Source organism: Orcinus orca, chromosome X (assembly GCF_937001465.1).
Source record: "Orcinus orca chromosome X, mOrcOrc1.1, whole genome shotgun sequence".
NCBI lineage: Eukaryota > Metazoa > Chordata > Mammalia > Artiodactyla > Delphinidae > Orcinus > Orcinus orca.
In genome coordinates, this window is record NC_064580.1 from 36,891,788 (window position 1) to 36,909,546 (window position 17,759).

The window sequence follows — 17,759 nt, forward strand, 5'->3', positions numbered from 1 at the left end:
AATATATTCTGCACATTTCAATACTTTTGAAATATTTCATAATTTTTAAATTTTTAAATTTTCTATTGGTATTATTTACACAAGCTGCCATAACGAACACCCCACCAAATCTCAGTAACTTAGCACAGAAAGGGTTCATTTCTTGTGCTCACAAAGTTCAGTAAAGATGTACCTGATGGAGAGGCTCTCCTGTAAGTAATAACCTACAGATACAGTCTCTTTTCATCTTGGGAAGCCATCGCTCTAACCTGGAGATTTTTTTTTTTTTATATATCCACCCACATTCCATCAGCCAGAATTAGCCACATGGCTTGTTTAAAAGGCCAGGGAGCTGGGAAGTATAGTCTTCCTGTGTGCCTAGGAAGAAAATGAAATGGTTTGGTGAACAAATAACATTGTTTTTACCACAATATTAAGGTAATCTTTTTTTCTTAGAGCACAACATCTGAAATCAGACCACTTAGAAAAAGATCCTAGCTCAACCACTTATGATCTTAATGCATTCCAGGAAGTTACTTCATTTCTCTGGGTTTCTCAGTTTGCTCATCTGTAATAATAGTATTTACCTCAAAGGATGATTATGAAAACTAAATGATGTTTATTCTTTCTTTAATTTTACTGAAATATAGTTGATTTACAATGTTGTGTTCAATTTCTGCCATACAACAAAGTGACTCAGTTATACACACATATATTCTTTTTTTTTTTTTTTTTTCGGTACGCGGGCCTCTCACTGTTGTGGTCTCTCCCGTTGCGGAGCACAGGCTCCGGACGCGCAGGCTAAGCGGCCATGGCTCACAGGCCCAGCCGCTCCACGGCATGTGGGATCTTCCCGGACCGGGACACGAACCCGTGTCCCCTGCATCGGCAGGCAGACTCTCAACCACTGCCCCACCAGGGAAGCCCACACATATATTCTTTTTCATATTCTTTTCCATTATGGTTTATCACAGGATATTGAATATAGTTCCCTGTACTATACAGTAGGGCCTTGGTGTTTATTCATCCTATATATAATAGTTTGCATCTGCTAATCCCAAACTCACAAACCCTCCCTCCCCCATGTCCCCCACACCACAACCACAAGTCTGTTCTCTATATATGTGAGTCTGTTTTTGTTTCATAGATATATTCATTTGTGTTTTCTTAAAACTTATTGAAAACTGACATTTTTTTGAATTTTATTTAATTTTTTTATACAGCAGGTCCTTATTAGTTATCTATTTTATACATATTAGAGTATATATGTCAATCACAGTCTCCCAATTCATCCCACCACCACCACCCGTCCCCCCCCGGCACGTTACCCCCTTGGTGTCCATACGTTTGTTCTCTACATCTGTGTCTCTGTTTCTGCCCTGCAAACTGCTTCATCTGTACCATTTTTCTAGGTTCCACATATATGCATTAATATAGGATATTTGTTTTTCTCTTTCTGACTTACTTTACTCTGACTTACTTTACTCTGTAGGTCCATCCACGTCTCTACAAATGACCCAATTTCATCCTTTTTATAGCTGAGTAATATTCCATTGTATATATGAACCACATCTTCTTTATCCATTCATCTGTCGACGGCACTTAGGTTGCTTCCGTGACCTGGCTATTGTAAATAGTGCTGCAATGAACATTGGGGTGCATGTGTCTTTTTGAATTATGGTTTTCTCTGGGTGTATGCCCAGTAGTGATATTGCTGGGTCATATGGTAGTTCTATTTCTAGTTTTTTAAGGAACCTCCATACAGTTCACTATAGTGGCTGTGTCACTTTACATTCCCAACAACAGTGCAAGTGGGTTCCCTTTTCTCCACACCCTCTCCAGCATTTGTTGTTTGTAGATTTTCTGATGATGCCCATTCTAACTGGTGTGCGGTGGTACCTCATTGTAGTTTTGATTTTCATTTCTCTAATAATTAGTGATGTTGAGCAGCTTTTCATGTGCCTCTTGGCCATCTGTATGTCTTCTTTGGAGAAATGTCTATTTAGGTCTCCTGCCCATTCTTTGATTGGGTTGTTTGTTTTTTTAATATTGAGCTGCATGAGTTGTTTATATATTTTGGAGATTAATCCTTTGTCCACTGATTCATTTGCAAATATTTTCTCCCATTCTGAGGGTTGTCTTTTCTTCTTGTTTATAGCTTCCTTTGCTGTGCAAAAGCTTTTAAGTTTCATTAGGTCCCATTTGCATATTTTTGTTTTTATTTCCGTTACTGTAGGAGGTGGGTCAAAAAAGAGCTTGCTGTGATTTATGTCAAAGAGTGTTCTTCCTATGTTTTCCTCTAAGGGTTTTATAGTGTCTGGTCTTACATTTATGTCTTTAATCCATTTTGAGCTTATTTTTGTGTATGGTGTTAGGGAGTGTTCTAATTTCATTCTTTTATATGTAGCTGTCCAGATTTCCCAGCACCACTTATTGAAGTGACTGTCTTCTCTCCATTGTATATCCTTGTCTCCTTTGTCATAGTTTAGTTGACCATAGGTGTGTGTGTGTTTATCTCTGGGCTTTCTATCCTGTTCCATTGATCTATATTTCTGTTTTTCTGCCAGTACCATATTGCCTTGATTACTGTAGCTTTGTAGTATAGTCTGAAGTCAGGGAGTCTGATTTCTCTAGCTCTGTTTTTTTTCCTCAAGATTGCTTTGGCAATTTGGGGTCTTTTGTGTCTCCATACAAATTTTAAGATTTTTTTTCTAGTTCTGTAAACAATGCCATTGGTAATTTGATAGGGATTGCATTGAATCTGTAGATTGCTTTGGGTAGTATAGTCATTTTCACAATATTGATTCTTCCAATCCAAGAGCATGGTATATCTCTCCATCTGTTTGTGTCATCTTTGATTTCTTTCATCAGTGTCTTATAGTTTTCTGAGTACAGGTCTTTAAACTCCTTAGGTAGGCTTATTCCTAGGTATTTTATTCTTTTTGTTGCAGTGGTGAATGGGATTGTTTCCTTAATTTCTCCTTCTGATCTTTTGTTGTTAGTGTATAGGAATGCAAGAGATTTCTGTGCATTTATTTTGTATCCTGAATCTTTACCAAACTCATTGATTAGCTCTAGTAACTTTCTGGTGGCATCTTTAGGATTATCTATGTATAGTATCATGTCATCAGCAAACAGTGACAGTTTTACTTCTTCTTTTCAAATCTGTATTCCTTTTATTTCTTTTTCTTCTCTGATTGCTGTGGCTAGGACTTCCAAAGCTATGTTGAATAATAGTGGTGAGAGTGGACGTCCTTGTCTTGTTCTTGATCTCAGAGGAAATGGTTTCAGTTTTTCACCATTGAGAATGATGATTGCTGTGGATTTGTCATATATGGCCTTTATTATGTTGAGGTAAGTTCCCTTTATGCCCACTTTCTGGAGAGTTTTTATCATAAATCAGTGTTCAATTTTGTCAAAAGCTTTTTCTGCATCTATTGAGATGATCATATAGCTTTTATTCTTCAATTTGTTAATATGGTGTATCACATTGATTGATCTGCATATATTGAAGAATCCTTGCATTCCTGGGATAAATCCACCTGATCATGGTGTATGATCCTTTTAATGTGTTATGGGATTCTGTTTGCTAGTATTTTGTTGAGGATTTTTGCATCTATATTCATGAGTGATATTGGTCTATAATTTTCTTTTTTTGTAATATCTTTGTCTGGTTTTGGTATCAGGGTGATGGTTGCCTCATAGAATGAATTTGGCTGTGTTCTGTCTGCTGCAAATTTTTGGAAGAGTTTGAGAAGCATGGGTGTTAGCTCTTCTCTAAATGTTTGATAGAATTCACCTGTGAAGCCATCTGATCCTGGACTTCTTTTTGCTGGAAACTTTTAACCACAGTTTCAATTTCATTACTTGTGATTGGTCTGTTCATATTTTCTATTTCTTCCTGGTTCAATCTTGGAAAACTATACCTTTCTATGAATTTGTCCGTATCTTCCAGGTTGTCCATTTTATTGGCATACAGTTGCTTGTGGTAGTCTCTTATGATGCTTTGTATTTCTGCAGTGTCTCTTGTAACTTCTTTTTCATTTCTAATTTTATTTATTTGAGTCCTCTCTTTTTCTTGATGAGTCTGGCTAAAGGTTTATCAATTTTGTTTATCTTCTCAAAGAACCAGCTTTTAGTTTTATTGATCTTTGTTATTGTTTTCTTTGTTTCTATTTCATTTATTTCTGCTCTGATCTTTATGATTTCTTTCCTTCTGCTAACTTTGGGTTTTGTTTGTTCTTCTTTCTCTAGTTCCTTTATGTGTAAGCTTAAATTGTTTATTTGAGATTTCTATTGTTTCTTGAGGTAGGCTTGTATTGCTATAAACTCCCCTCTTAGAACTGCTTTTGCTGTATCTCATAGGCTTTGGATCATCGTGTTTTTGTTGTCATTTCTCTCTAGGTAATTTCTGATTTCCTCTTTGATTTCTTCAGTGATCTCTTGGTTATTTAGTAGACTGTTGTTCAGCCTCCATGTGTTTGTGCTTTTTACGTTTTTTTCCCCTGCAATTTATTTCTAATCTCATAGCATTGTGGCCAGAAAAGATACTTGATATGATTTCAATTTTCTTAAATTTACCAAGGCTTGATTTGTGACCCAAGATGTGATCTATCCTGCAGAATGTTCCATATGCACTCGAGAAGAAAGTGTAATCTGCTGCTTTCAGATGGAATGTCCTATAAATATCAATTAAATCTATCTGGTCTATTGTGTCATTTAAAGCTTGGTTTCCTTATTAATTTTCTGTCTGGATGATCTGTCCATTGGTGTAAGTGAGGTGTTAAAGTCCCCCACTATTTTTGTGTTACTGTCGATTTCCTCTTTTACAGCTGTTAGCATTTGCCTTATGTATTGAGGTGCTCCTATGTTGGGTGCATATATATTTATAACTGTTATATTTTCTTCTTGGATTGATCCCTTGGTCATTATGTAGTGTCCTTCCTTGTCTCTTGTAACATTCTTTATTTTAAAGTCTATTTTAAAGAGTCATGTACCAAAATGTTTATTGCAGCTCTATTTACAATAGCCAGGAGACGGAAACAACCTAAGTGTCCGTCATCAGATGAAGGGATAAAGAAGATGTGGCACATATATACAATGGAATATTACTCAGCCATAGAAAGAAACGAAATTGAGCTATTTGTAATGAGCTGGATGGACCTAGAGTCTGTCATACAGAGTGAAGTAAGTCAGAAAGAGAAAGACAAATACCGTGTGCTAACACATATATATGGAATTTAAGAAAAAAAAAGTCATGAAGAACCTAGGGGTAAGACAGGAATAAAGACACAGACCTACTAGAGAATGGGCTTGAGGATATGGGGAAGGGGAAGGGGAAGCTGTGACAAAGTGAGAGAGTGGCATGGACATATATACACTACCAAACGTAAAATAGATAGCTAATGGGAAGCAGCCGCATAGCACAGGGAGATCAGCTCGGTGCTTTGTGACCACCTAGAGGGGTGGGATAGGGAGGGTGGAAGGGAGGGAGATGCAAGAGGGAAGAGATATGGGAACATATGTATATGTATAACTGATTCACTTTGTTATAAAGCAGAAACTAACACACCATTGTAAAGCAATTATACTCCAATAAAGATGTAAAAAAAAAGTCTATTTTATCTGATATGAGTATTGCTACTCCAGCTTCCTTTCGATTTTCACTTGCATGGAATATCTTTTTCCATCCTCTCACTTTCAGTCTGTATGTGTCTCTAGGTCTGAAGTGGGTCTCTTGTAGACAGCATATATATGGGTCTTGTTTTTGTATCCATTCAGCGAAGCTGTGTCTTTTGGTTGGAGCATTTAGTTCATTCACATTTAAGGTAATCATTGATATGTATGTTCCTATTACCGTTTTCTAAATTGTTTTCGATTTGTTTTTGTAGGTCATTTTCTTCTCTTTGTTTCTCACTTAGAGAAGTTCCTTTAGCATTTGTTGTAGAGCTCGTTTGGTGGTGCTGAATTCTCTTAGCTTTTGCTTGTCTGTAAAGCTTTTGATTTCTCCATCAAATCTGAATGAGATGCTTGATGGGTAGAGTACTCTTGGTTGTAGGTTCTCCCCTTTCATCACTTTAAATATATCATGCCGCTCTCTTCTGGCTTGTAGAGTTTCTGCTGAGAAATCAGCTATTAACCTTATGGGAGTTCCCTTGTATATTATTTGTCGTTTTTCCCATTGTTGCTTTTTAATAATTTTTCTTTCTCTTTAATGTTTGTCAATTTGATTACTATGTGTCTCAGCATATTTCTCTTTGGGTTTATCCTTCCTGGGACTCTTTGGGCTTCCTGGACTTTGGTGGCTATTTCCTTTCCCATGTTAGGGAAGTCTTCGTCTATAATCTCTTCAAATATTTCCTCAGGTCCTTCCTCTCTCTCTTCTCCTTCTGGGACCCCTATAATGTGAATGTTGGTGCATTTGATGTTGTCCCAGAGGTCTCTTAGGCTGTCTTCATTTCTTTTCATTCTTTTTTCTTTATTCTGTTCTGCGGCAGTGAATTCCACCATTCTGTCTTCCAGATCACTTATCCGTTCTTCTGCCTCAGTTATTTTGCTATTGATTCCTTCTAGTGTAGTTTTCATTACAGTTATTGTATTGTTCATCTCTGTTTTTTTGTTCTTTAATTCTTCTAGATGTGTGTTCCTTAATTCTTCTAGGTCTTTGTTAAACATTTCTTGCATCTTCTCGATCTTTGCCTCCATTCTTTTTCTGAGGTCCTGGATCATCTTCACTATCATTATTTTGAATTCTTTTTCTGGAAGGGTTGCCTATCTCCAGTTCATTTAATTGTTTTTCTGGGGTTTTACCTTGTTCCTTCATCTGGTACATAGTTCTCTGGCTTTTCATTTTGTCTATATTTCTGTGAATGTGGTTTTTGTTCCACAGGTTGCGCGATTGTAGTTCTTCTTGCTTCTGCTGTCTGCCCTCTGGTAGATGAGTCTATCTAAGAGGCTTGTGCAAGCTTCCTGATGGGAGGGACTGGTGGGTAGAGCTGGGTGTTGCTCTGTTGGGCAGAGCTCAGCAAAACTTTAATCTAATTGTCTGCTATTGGGTGGGGCTGAGTTCCCTCCCTGTTGGTTGTTTGGCCTGAGTATACCCAGCACTGGAGGCTACAGGATCTTTGGTGGGGCTAATGGCGGACTCTGGGAGGGCTCATGCCAAAGAGTACTTCCCAGAACTTCTGCTGCCAGTGTCCTTGTCTCCGTGGTGAGACAGAGCCACCCCCCACCTCTGCAGGAGACCCTCCACCACTAGCAGGTAGGTTGGGTTCAGTCTCCTATGGGGTCACTGCTCCTTCCCCTGGGTCCCAATGTGCACACTACTTTGTGTGTGCTCTCCAAGAGTGGAGTTTCTGTTTCCCTCAGTCCTGTTGAAATCCTGCAATCAAATCCCACTAGCCTTCAAAGTCTGATTCTCTGGGAATTCCTCTTCCTGTTGCCAGACCCCCAGGTTGGGAAGCCTGACATGGGGCTCAGAACCTTCACTCCAGTTGGTGGACTTCTGTGATATAATTGTTCTCCAGTTTGTGACTTACTCACCCAGTGGTTGTGAGATTTGATTTTATTATGATTGCGCCCCTCTTACCATCTCATTGCAGCTTCTCCTTTGTCTTTGAATGTGGGGTATCTTTTTTGGTGAGTTCCAGTGTCTTCTGGTCGATGGTTGTTCAGCAGTTAGTTGTGATTCCAGTGCTCTCACAAGAGGGAATTAGTGCACGTCCTTCTACTCCATCATCTTGAACCAATCCCTAACATTTATTCTTAATAACGTTTGCAAAGGGCTTAAAACAGTAATTGATCTATAAATATTAACTATTATCATTATCATCCCCTAGGAGCAATAATGTTTATATTTGATTCTTCACCTAATAACCTATGAACGTTCTGTCTTCTCCTACCCTCAAGTGGCTCTCTCTGATATTCCCAGCAGCTAACATAGTGCCTAGCTATCTGGCTTTAATGAGTGAATAGAACAGGCATATTCCTTCATCTATACACTGTAATTTTATTTATATTGCATTAACTTACTTGGGATTAAGACTGACTTTCATATATTTACATGTGAAATCAAGTGTCTAGGAGTTCTTTTTAAATGGCTCAGAAAAAAAAGTTGGGGGAGGTAGCTGAAATAAGATTGGCAGAATGTTGACAGTTGTTAAAGTTGATGATGGATACATGGGAGTTCATTATACTCCATTCTTTCTCTTCTTTTCTGTATGTGTAAAATATACACAATAAAAAAAACTGGGGGAGGGGGGACTTTCCTGGTGGTCCGGTGGTTAAGACTCCATGCTTCCACTGCAGGGGGCATGGGTTTGATCCCTGGTCAGGGAACTAAGATCCCACATGCTGCGCAGTGCAGCCAAAAAAAAAAAAAAAAAATTAAGAATGGGTAGTAAACTAAAGGCCCAGATCTTTTTTCTTTCCTAATGAACAGCCTCTAATATATATCTACTCAATTTTTCAGATTTTAAAAACTTTTTTTGTAATTTATAGAGTGTTTAAAACTAACATTAAAAAAGAAAACTACAAGAAACTTTAATTATAACTGCTTGTAAAACAGATGAAAATGTCAAATATTTTAACAATTTCTGTTTCAGGCCTTGATATAAGAATGTTTCCAAGGGACTCTCAAAACACACACACACACACACAAATTTATAATCTTAAAAATTTCTAGCTTTGCTAAAATTCAGTATCTTTTTTTTTCACCTCACATAGTTACCTTTTCAAAAATTTTGTGGTGAGAACATTTAAGATCTACTTTCTTAGCAACTTTCAAGTGTACAATACATGTTAACTATTTTAGTCACCATGCTGCATATTAGATCCCCAGAACTTGTTCATCTTATAACTGGAAGTTTGTACCATTTGACCAACATCTCCCCATTTCCCCCAACTTCCGGCAACCACCAAGTTACTCTTTGTTTCTATGAGTTTGGCTTTTCTAGATTCTAAATATATCTGAGATCATAGAGTACAGTTGACCCTTTAAAAAGGTGAGGGGTGGGACTTCCCTGGTGGTCAGGGGGTAAGACTCTGCACTCCCAATGCAGGGGGTCCAGGTTCGATCCCTGGTCAGGGAACTAGATCCCACATACATACCGCAACTTAGAAGCCCGCAGGCCACAACTAAAAGTCCGCATGCCTCAACAAAAGATCCCGCATACTGCAACGAAGATCCCACGTGCTGCAACTAAGACCTGGAGCAGCCTAAATAAATAATAAATAAATAAATATTAAAAAGGTGAGGGGTGAGGGCACTGACCGTCTGCCCAGTTGAAAAATCCATGTCTAACTTCACAATCAGCCCTCTGTACATACCGTTCTCCATCTGAGGATTCAACCAACCATGGATCATGTAGTACAAATTTAGTCAAAAAAAAAAATTCACTGTAGTTCAAACCCATGTTGTTCAAGTGTTCACTGTATTTGTCTTTCTACATCTGACTTATTTGACTTAGCATACTGCCCTCAAAGTTTTATCCATGTTGTCACAAATGACAGGGTTTCCTTTTTTTTTATAGCTAAATAATATGCGTGCATGCATGCATTTGTGTGTGTGTGTGTGTGTGTGTGTGTATTCCACATTTTCTTTATCTGTTGACAGACACTTAGGTTGTTTCCATGTCTTGGCAGTCGTGAATAATGCTGCAATGAACACGGAGGGTGCAGATACCTCTTGGTAAAATTCAATATCTTTTAAATAAATGATTTCTAGTGGGTGAACAAAGGAAAGAGGAAAAGAGGGGTATTATTAGAAACAGAAAGAAGGGGGAAGGAACCCATTTAGAATACAATTATTATATTCTTCATTAAGAGATAAAAAATCTGGGCTTCCCTGGTGGTGCAGTGGTTGAGAGTCCACCTGCCGATGCAGGGGACACGGGTTCGTGCCCCAGTCCAGAAGATCCCACATGCCGCCGAGCGGCTGGGCCCGTGAGCCATGGCCGCTGAGCCTGCGCGTCCGGAGCCTGTGCTCCACAACGGGAGAGGCCACAACAGTGAGAGGCCCGCGTACCGCAATAAAAAAAGAGATAAAAAATCTCACCTTGCCTTGTTCTACCTTTGTTAGGGAAGAACCCTCAACCTCTGGATTGCAAGGAGTAAACCTGGCATCCATAGGTACTGGAACTAGATCACGTGATCAGAGTAAGACTCAGCACAGCAACAGCAGAGGCATCAGCATGGTAGCTCTGGTTCTCATGCCCCCAAGTCCCAGGGAGTTATTCAATGAGCCCAGACAGAGTCTGTGAGCAGTGAGATGCATCACAGCTAAGGAACCCAGGGCCAAGGGCTCAATGCCTTAATTCCTATCAGTCAGATTGAAAAAAGGTTACACTGGTGCACATATGAGGGGGGAGCTGAGGTGTTAGACACACCCAAGCAGTCCAGCTTTCCTGAGGGTATCAGGCAGAACTGAATAGTCCTGCTATGGTGCGGGTGTCCCACACAGCAGAATAGTTTTGTTCTGGCCACACCCACATGAGTTCTTCTCTTTTCCTAGCACTCAGATGGGATGACAAACCCAGCAGCAGGGTTATATTGCCAATTGCACCCACTGCTTGACTCAAGGGGACCATGTGATTATTTTGTGATGCTGCAGTGCTGGGTCTAGGGGACAAAGAAAGCATTAAATATTCCCACCACCTCAAACTTCCTAGGGAATGAAGGTGTTCATTCTTCAGGTACCAGGGTTATTGTTCTCTTTCCGTGGCCACATAGTTCATTTGTTCTAGGTCAGTAGCCACTCTTTCTCCCTAGGGAGCCAAAGGCTGCTCTCAGAGTCATCTAGGAGAGGGAGCTACAATGGCCCCTAAAAGTGTGGCCACAATCTATTCACTTGTGGGACTAGGCTTGCTTCTCCCTTGACTCTATTATTTTCATGAAATAAGAAAAGACTGTTGTGCCTTTCCCTTCCTTAGTTTTGTCTTAGATCACAGTCTGTGCCTGGTTTGGGGTGCCTATCTTTATCCTGGGCATTTTGGGGCTCAGCATCATCACAGCCTACCACAGAGGGCCCCCAAGTACTAAAACAAAGATAATGGAGTCTTTCTTCCACTTGGGGCGGCGGGCAGATCGAAGTATCTTTCCAGCCATTCTCTGCAGTGAGAGGCTCATCGTGGGGGGCTGTCATTCTGTCCAATGCTCATTGTCAGTCTGGAGCACCTACAGCACTCGGGCTTCGAATAGCTTCTTCCATGGTATTCCGTGGGATTTTTATCAGCCTCGGGAGAGTCTTCCTGGGTTGGCCATAATGTAGTCATCGGAACAGAAATCCAAAGTAGCAAGCCTTGTTGAGGGCCTAATTCTGTCCCAACTGAATAGTGTGCATGGTAGCTTGAGGCATGTGAGACAGCCTCACTGCTGCCATTCATTCTTGTTCCCTCATCACACAGACACGCCAGCCAGGTCTTTAACGGCTCCCCAGGCCATCAGCCAAAGCCATCCCAGGTGTCCCTCACCATGATGGGTCAATTAAAACTGATTTTGTCAGGCTATAGGTTTGTCCCTGGTGGTCTTGGGCATATTAGGCTAGAATAATTTGGAGTTTCTACCAAGGTACGGCTGAGATCCTCATTGACATGGACCAGGACCTTTTTTTTGTTTGTTTCTTTGTTTTTCTGCGGTACTCGGGCCTCTCAGTGTTGCGGCCTCTCCCGTTGCGGAGCACAGGCTCCGGACGCGCAGGCTCAGCGGCCATGGCTCGCAGCCCAGCCGCTCCGCCGCATGTGGGATCTTCCCGGACCGGGGCACGAACCCGTGTCCCCTGCATCGGCAGGCGGACTCTCAGCCACTGCGCCACCAGGGAAGCCCGACCAGGGCCTTTGACTCAGTAATCACGTGCACATCTGCAGCCCCTTGCATCTCGTCCACTTGAGGCATCTCTGTCCCTGATTACATGGATTTTTGCTCTGAATCTGGACTCTGTTGATTTCTTTGGCCCTCTGGTATCAGATGTGTCATTTGTCTCCTGGGATTTTAGAGGTCTGATCAGACTTTGGTGTCCTCTGGTGAAATTTAGCTTTTAACACCATCTTCTATCATCTGCGTGTCCACCATCTTGTCTGTTGTTTGTCTGAGAACTTATGAGAAATTGACTTTGGAAGAGATCTTTGTAAATATTCTGCCTTCCGGGAGGCTGCTGATTCTTCCAGTCAGCAGTCGAGGTGACTTAACATTAGCGTTAAGGGCCCAACTCATTTGTAAGTGATATTTTTACACCTGACCAAGTGTCAGCCGATTTCTCCTGGCTTTATTTGCTAATAAACTTGTACTAACTTCCGGCATAACTTCACTGAGGACAGTTTGGAATTGTAGTGGCCACTTTGGGCAACTTTGACATGAATAAGATTGTTCATCTGAGAGGAGCTTTAGAACAAAAAGAGACCAAAAATACTCATGAGGAGACTGGCTTGTCTAAAAGAGAGAGACCATGTTATTTTTTCCATACAAGTGTTAATATCAATAAGTACTGGCTTTTTAATAGTATGACTTGATAAAATTTTCAAGGTGCCAATAACAAATGCTGGAGGGGCTGTGGAGAAAAGGAAACCCTCCTACACTGTTGGTAGGAATGTAAATTGGTGCAGCCACTATGGAAAACAGTATGGATTTTCCTTAAAAAACTGAAGATAGACTTGGCATATGATCCAGCAATCCCACTCCTGGGCATATATCCAGACAAGCCTATAATTCAAAAAGATACATGCACCCCTATGTTCATAGCAGCACTATTCATAACGGCCAAGATATGGAAACAACCTAAATGCCCATCGACAGATGAGTGGATAAAGAAGATGTGGTATATATCTATAATGGAATATTACTCTGCCATAAAGAAGAATGAAATAATGCCCATTTGCAGCAACATGGATGGAGCTAGAGATTATCATACTAACCGAAGTAAGTCAGAAAGAGAAAGACAAATACCACATGATATCATTATATGTGGAATCTAAAATACGACAAATGAACATATCTACGAAAACAGAAACAGACTCAGATATAAGAACAGACTTGTGGTAACCAAGGAGGAGGGGGTTGGGGGAGGGAAGGATTGAGAGTTTGGGGTTAGCAGATGCAAACTATTATATATAGAATGGATAAACAACAAGGTCCTACTGTATAGCACAGGGAACTGTATTCAATATCCTGTAATAAACCATAATGGAAAAGAATATGAAAAAGAATATATATATATGTATAACTGAATCACTTTGCTGTACAGCAGAAATTAATACAACATTGTAAATCAACTATACTTCAATAAAATTTTAAAAAATTATCAAGGCCCCAAGTTATTGTTTAAAACACCTCTAATGACTCTAGTGTGGATGTGTATATATGACTATATGTCCAAATGGGTGTTTAGCTTTTACAGTGATAATTTTATTCTACAACTTGCTCCTTCTCTTCTATTACATTTTTTTCTCTTTTCATTACTTGGGAAATTTTAAAGGTAACTGATCAGAAAAATCATTCTGTCATATTCATATTCTAAGAACATCTAGTACAGATAAATATTCATAAATGTCTATGAGAAAGAAAAAATGTAATAAACTGTGCTTCTTTCACTTTAAAAAATATATGACAAGTACATTTAAATAATAGCCTTTGTTACTAGAAGAATGTCTTCTCCTGGTTTTAATCTATTAAAATTAATGCAAGCCAGTGTTCTAGTCTATATAAAACTAAGGCCAAACTTCTCATGATTTAGATTTCCTAAATTTCCCACATTGGTCTTATGGATCAAATAACTTTTCATTGTTTCCACAAGATGTTAAAGTTTACCAAATTGTGTTTCACTAAATGAAAATGGTGTTTCACTAAATGAGAATTTAATGACAGATATCTTTTAAAAGAGTTTGAGTTTATAAATTTTTTATGATTCTACAGATCATAAGGGCTTAGTGTGTTAGCTAAAATTACAATTTCCAGATCTTTAGTTAACATTTGTTAAGGTTTTAAATATTAGGTTGAATTCACTGGTAAATAATCTTTGGCTATTTGAATAACTTCTAAGTATAAAAATATACAAAACTTTGGTCACTAAACATAGTTTCAATTTACCCTTATTCTTATGTATTATAAAACTTTTATAAGTTAACAGAATGTTCCAGGCCTTTGGATGATGTATGTGCTTATTTTACCACCTTAAAATTTATAAATATAATCTAAAAAGTATATTCAGGGAAAATTAGCTAGATGGTTCTTGGCTTCCTGTCTAGTGGTTTTCTCTGGGTCTAGAGAAGACAAAAGTTGGCTATGTAAACTAAAGGAGATAATAAAAATGATTAAGGCTGTACACAGTATAGGGAATTCCTTGCTGGTCCAGTGGTTAGGACTCTGCACTTTCAATGCTGAGGGCACGGGTTCAATCCCTGGTCGAGGAACTAAGATCCCGCAAGCTGCACAGCGAGGCAAAAAAAAAAAGGTATACACAGTGTAAGAATCACGTAAAATACAAATATGTGAACAAGAAAATGTTTTTCCTGATGACAGATTTGTCCGTCACCTAAGGAAATTATTAGTTTGTTAAAATAGTAATTTTAATGTCATACATATTTTATTTAATATGCTAACACTAATTATATCTTGAAATTAAAGTCTTTAATTTTACTGTTTATTAACATTGCTATATATTTACATCCAAACATATTCATATAAAAGTATATTATGGAATGATGTCACTGAAAATTGTGGAGTAGGGAACTCCAGGGCTGTGTCCCTCCACAGAAGCAACTAATGAGCTGGCAAAAATGATCATTATCAACTTTTGCACAACTCTAGAATTTGGTCAGATACTTACAACAACGAGAGGAAGGCTTGGTGAAGACAAAAGCATTTTAAATTGCCCACTTACAATCCCCCATACCCCAGATTGGTGGCAGCCATGAGGATAGCAGCCCACACCCCTGGTGTAGGTTGCTAACGCCTAAGGGAGCAATATGGACCTTATTCTCAAATAATTGTTGTTGTGGGTTTAGACTTGCCTGGCAGCTCCCTAAAGGACCTGCACAAGACTTACCTTTGTTTTGCTCAACTGGGAGCATTCCCAGGCCTGGAGCAGCTTCCCAAACAGCTTTTGCCAAAAGCATTTAAGGGCCCAAGTATTGGCAGTAGCAGCCTGGGACAAAGAATGACAGTCAGGACAATAAATACAGAGACCATAAAGCCTGGAAAGGAAGAGATTGGGAAAGGAGATACATGGGAGAATAAGGAATTTAAAAGCTCCCACATGCACTTGGGAATCAAGAAGGCCACATGCATGCCCAGAGTTGGATGCGTGCTCAGAAAAAACCCTGAAAAGATCCTAAACTCTCACCTCTGGCTTGCCTTCAGGTTCTGTGCAAGCAGGATGTGAAGGCTAAGTAGATTTGCAAAGGGCTTGGGTAAGCAGAGTTGCAAAGGGCTTGGCTAAGCATTGAAGGAGTGCCCTGACACTAAGCCAATCTGCAAAGACTAAGAGAGGGTTTTTTTTCCTTCTCTTTTCCTCCTCCTTCTCCTCTCCATGTCTTTAAGGAAGCTGTCAAAACACTAGCCAACCACTAAGCTAACAGAACAAACTTATGTGGCCACGTATGACAAAGAATACAGACTTAACAAAAATAGTTTAGAAAAGTCACTAAGCAAGTAAACAACAATATAGATCAATGGGATAGAGTTGAGAGTTCAGAAATAAACTTGCATATCTATGGCCAATGGATTTTTTATGAGTGCCGAGATCATTCAACGGGGGAAAGAACTGTGTCTCCAGTAAATGGTTCTGGAACAACTAGGTATCCACATGCAAAAGACTGAAATTGTTAAGAGGTACAAACTACTATGTATAAAATAAATAAGCTACAAGGATATATAGTACAACACAGGGAATACAGCCAATATTTTATAATAACTATAAATGGAATATAACCTTTAAAAATTTGTACACCTGAAACTTATATAGCATTATACATCAACTATACCTCAATAAAAAAAGAATGAAATTGGACCCTTTCCTAGTACCATATACCAAAATTATTAACTCAAAAGTGGATCAAAGATTTACATATAAAAGCTAAAACTATAAAACTCTTAGAACAAAACATAGGGATAAAACTTCATGATCTTTGATTTGGCAATGGATTCTTAGACATGACATGAAAAGCATAAACAATAAGAGAAAAGGTAGATAAATTGAACTTCATAAAAATAAAAAACTGTGCATCAAAGGAAACTATCAAGAAATTGAAAATACAACTTACAGATGGGAGAAAATATTTGTGAATCATAAATCTTACAAGCGTCTAGTATCCAGAATATATATAGAACTCTTACAACTCAACAAAGGACAACACAATTTTAAAATGTGCAAAGGACTTGAATAGACATTTCTCTAAAGAGGATATACAGATGGCCAATAAGCAAAAGAAAAGATGCTCAACATCACTCATCATTAGGGAAATGCAAGTCAAACTATTTTAGAGTGTACAGTTCACAATGAGATACCATTTCACACCTAGCAAGATGGCCGTTATTAAAAAACAGAGAATAACAAGTGTCGGCGAGGCCATGGAGAGATTAGAGTCCTTATGCATGGATTGTGGGAATGTAAAATGGTGCAGCTGCTGTGGAAAACAGTTCGGTTGGTCTTGCAAAGTTAAACATATAATTAGCATATTAATTAGCATATTAACAATTCCACTGCTATGTATATACTCCAAAGCACTGAAAACAGGTATCCAAATACTTGTACACAAATGTTCATAGCAGCACTGTTCCCCAAAACAGAAAGATGGAAACAACCCAAATGTCCATCAATTGATGAACAGATAAAATGTGGTAAATCCATACAATGGAATGTAATTCAGCCATAAAAAGAAATAAAATACTGATATATGTTACGGCATTGACCAAACCTCAAAAATATGCTGAGTGAAAGAAGCCAAACACAAAAGGTCACATATTGTATGATTCAGTTTATATTAAATACCCCAAACAGGCAAATCCACAGAGACAGAAAGTAGATTAGTGGTTGCCGAGGCCTGGGAGGGGAGAATGGAGAGTGACTGTTTAATAGGTACCGGGTTTCCTTTGGGGATGTGAAAATGTTTTGGAACTAGATAGAGGGGATAGTTGCACAACACTGTGAATGTACTAAATGTCTCTGAATTGTACTCTTTAAAATAGTTAATTTTATGTTATGTGAATTTTAATTTACCCTGATATGAAAGTGACAAGAGTAATTTTTAAAAGGTCTATAAATGGTAACAAAAAATTAAGGGTATATTCAATGTTGATAGATTTATTTATTTATTTTAAAAGGCATTTAAGTACCCTTCTGGAAATTATTACATGGATTACATGGGCTTTCCTTCTGTAGAACAACCAACTAAGTCTCTGCCTGGAAAACAGAGGTTTCTGTTATGACCTATTTAAAATTTATAGGACATATTTTGTTAAGACCGAAAATATTCTTTTTACTCTTTGTACTTCTTGCAAACTCTTGAGTAATTTCAACAAAAGTTTCTTATTTTTTCAGTTAAGCCCTAAAAATCACTGTCAATTATTACTGTGGTTTTAAAATATATAACTGTATCTTGGGTTTAAAAATTATGACTTATGTTAATGTCTTCCGTCTCCTGACAGTTCCTGATTTTGTCTTTCCCTTATCAGACCCTACATATGAAATAATAAAACTGTAAAGATGTCTTTTGTGCCTAAACTATCTTTGGATTTCCTGGAATGGCCTCATAAAGATTTACTTCTTCACCTCATAAAAAAGAAGGATAACA